This window comes from Arachis duranensis, chromosome 7, assembly GCF_000817695.3.
Source record: "Arachis duranensis cultivar V14167 chromosome 7, aradu.V14167.gnm2.J7QH, whole genome shotgun sequence".
NCBI lineage: Eukaryota > Viridiplantae > Streptophyta > Magnoliopsida > Fabales > Fabaceae > Arachis > Arachis duranensis.
Window position 1 is genome coordinate 66153573 of NC_029778.3, and position 3287 is coordinate 66156859.

At 32.9% G+C, this 3287-nt stretch overlaps 1 non-coding gene across 1 annotated transcript; it reads right to left on the reverse strand.

The window, feature by feature from the left end:
• Positions 1-2641: 2641 nt before the first annotated feature.
• Positions 2642-2749, reverse strand: LOC127740997 (small nucleolar RNA R71). Its single transcript, XR_008001852.1, has one exon. It is a non-coding gene; the product is annotated as a small nucleolar RNA R71 (small nucleolar RNA).
• Positions 2750-3287: the final 538 nt, after the last annotated feature.

Consider the following 3287-nt stretch of genomic DNA (forward strand, 5'->3'; position numbering starts at 1 on the left):
ATTCCGACACAAGTGAGAACCGATATATGATTAGCCGTGCGATAGCTGTGCCTGGTATTTTTCATCCGAGACGAGAGATCCGACAGTTGATTAGCTGTATAGAAACCGTACCTGGACCATTTTCACTGAGAGGATGGATGGTAGCCATTGACAACGGTGATCCACCAACATACAACTTGCCATGGAAGGGAGCACACATGATTGGATGAAGACAATAGGAAAGCAGAGGTTCGGAAGCAATAAAGCATCTCCAAATGCTTATCTGAAATTTCCACCGATGAACTACATAAGTATCTTTATTTTAATTTACGTATTATTTATATTTCAATTATCAAAACTCATAACCAATTGAATCTGCCTGACTAAGATTTACAGGATGACCATAGCTTGCTTCAAGCTGGCAATCTCCATGGGATCGACCCTTACTCGCGTAAGGTTTTATTACTTGGACGACCCAGTGCACTTGCTGGTTAGTTGTACTGGAGTTGTGAAAAGTGTGATCACAATTCCGTGCATCATGTTTTTGGCGCCGTTGCCGGGAATTGTTCAAGTTTGGACAACTGACGGTTCATCTTGTTACTTAGATTAGGTAACCTACTTTCTTGTTTAACCTTTATTTTCTTTTCAAAAAGTTTTTTTAAAAAAAATTGTGTTTCTTGTTTGAGTCTAGTGTCAAATTTTAAGTTTGGTGTCAACTGCATGTTTTTAATTTTTCTTAGATTTTCGAAAATTCATGCATTGTGTTCTTCTTTGATCTTCAAGTTGTTCTTGATAATTTTCCTTGTTTGATCTTTAATTTTTCTTGTTTTGTGTCTTTTCTTATTTTTCTTGTGCATTTTCGAATTGTAAGTGTCCCTAGTACAAAAGTTCTTAAGTTTGGTGTCTTGCATGTCTTTCTTTTCTTAAAAATTTTCAAAAATATGTTCTTGATGTTCATCATGATCTTCAAAGTGTTCTTGGTGTTCATCTTGATATTCAAAGTGTTCTTGGATGCATTATTTGTTTTGATCTTAAATTTCTATGTTTTGTTTCATTTTGTTATTTTTCTCTCTCCTCATTAATAATTCAAAAGTAAAAAAAATATCTTTTCCTTATTCTTCTCATAATTTTCGAAATTTTGAGTTGGCTTGGTCAAAAATTTTTAAAATTTAGTTGTTTCTTGTTAGTCAAGTCAAAATTTCAATTTAAAAACTTTATCTTTTCAAATCTTTTTCAAAATCAATTCTTTTTCATTTTTTTATGATTTTCGAATTTCATTCTTAAAATTTTTCAAAATCTTTTTCATTTTTCTTTTAATGTTTTTGAAAATTTTAAAACTAATTTTTCAAAAATCCTTTTCTTACTTTTATTTCATATTTTTGAAAATCCTTGCTAACAATTAATATTTTGATTCAAAAAATTTCAAGTTTGTTACTTTCTTGTTAAGAAAGGTTCAATCTTTGAATTCTAGAATCATATCTTTTAGTTTCTTGTTAGTCAAGTCATCAACTTTAATTTTAAAAATCAAATCTTTGTAATTTCTTTTTCAATTCTTTTTCAAAATAAATTTCAATCATATCTTTTTAAAATTTTAATTTCAAAATCTTTTTCTAACTTCTTATCTTTTCAAAATTTATTTTCAAATCTTTTACAACTAACTACTTGACTTATTTGTTTTAATTTTAAAAAAAAGTTTACTATTTCTTATCTTTTTCAAAACCACCTCACTATATTTTCACTTCTAGTTTTCAAAAATCACTAACCACTTTTCAAAAATCTTTTTAATTAACTAATTGTTTTAGTTTTTAATTTTCTTGTATTTCTTTTTCAAATTCTCGAAACTAACTTAATTAATTAAATAAAAATAAAAATATTTTTCTTTTCCCTCTTCTTAAAATTTGATTACTCTCTCTCATCTCTTTCTATTTATTTTATTTATTTACTAACATTTCTCTTCTACTCATATAATAATTCGAACCCTCTCCCTCTCTCTGTGTTCGAATTCTTCTTATTATCTCTCTACCTCATCCTTCTATTCTTCTTTTCCTCTGACACTTAAAGGAATCTCTATACTGTGACATAGAGGATTTCGCTACTCTCTTTGTTCTCTTCTTTTTCATATGGGCAGGAACAGGGATAAAGACATTCTTGTTGAAGTTGATCCTGAACCTGAAAGGACTCTGAATAGGAAGCTAAGAGAAGCTAAAGCACAACACTCCGGAGAGGACCTTACAGCAAATTTTGAAAAAGAGGCAGACATGGCAGTTGAACCTGAGAACAATGGTGGAGATGCAAGGAAGATGCTTGGTGACTTTACTGCACCAACTTCCAACTTCTATGGAAGAAGCATCTCAATTCCCGCAATTGGAGCAAACAACTTTGAGCTTAAGCCTCAATTAGTTTCTCTAATGCAGCAGAATTGCAAGTTTCATGGACTTCCATTGGAAGATCCTCATCAGTTCTTAGCTGAATTCTTGCAAATTTGTGACACTGTGAAGACCAATGGGGTTGATCCCAAGGTCTACAGACTTATGCTTTTCCCCTTGCTGTAAGAGACAGAGCTAGGATATGGTTGGACTCACAACCTAGGGAAAGCCTGAACTCTTGGGAAAAGTTGGTCAATGCTTTCTTGGCCAAATTCTTTCCACCTCAAAAGATGAGCAAGCTTAGAGTGGAAGTCCAAACCTTCAGACAGAAAAAAGGTGAATCCCTCTATGAAGCTTGGGAAAGATACAAGCAATTGATTAGAAGGTGTCCTTCTGACATGCTTTCAAAATGGAGCATCTTAGGTATATTCTATGATGGTCTGTCTGAATTGTCCAAGATGTCATTGGACCATGGTGGACGAAATTGTGATTCCCTTTTTTCTTGTAATTGGATTTATAAAAGATGTATACTCTGAGGGCATTGTTTATTTTCTTCACAATCTCGTTCAACTAACCAGCAAGTGTACTGGGTCGTCCAAGTAATAACCTTACGTGAGTAAGGGTCGAATCCACAGAGATTGTTGGTATGAAGCAAGCTATAGTCACCTTGCAAATCTCAGTTAGGCAGATTAAAATAGTTTATGGGTTTTCGAATAATTAATAATAAAAAGAAGAAATAATAAAAGGGATAGAAATACTTATGCAGATTCATTAGTAGAGGTATCTTTTAAGTATATACAGCTGCTGCATGGCTCAAGGACGCCTGCTCTCATACTCCTTCTACTCAATCTTTCTTACTCCTTTCCATGGCAAGCTTTGTATAGGGGTTCACCATCAACTGTGGCTACTTTCATTCCTCACGGGGAAATAACCTGTGCGGCT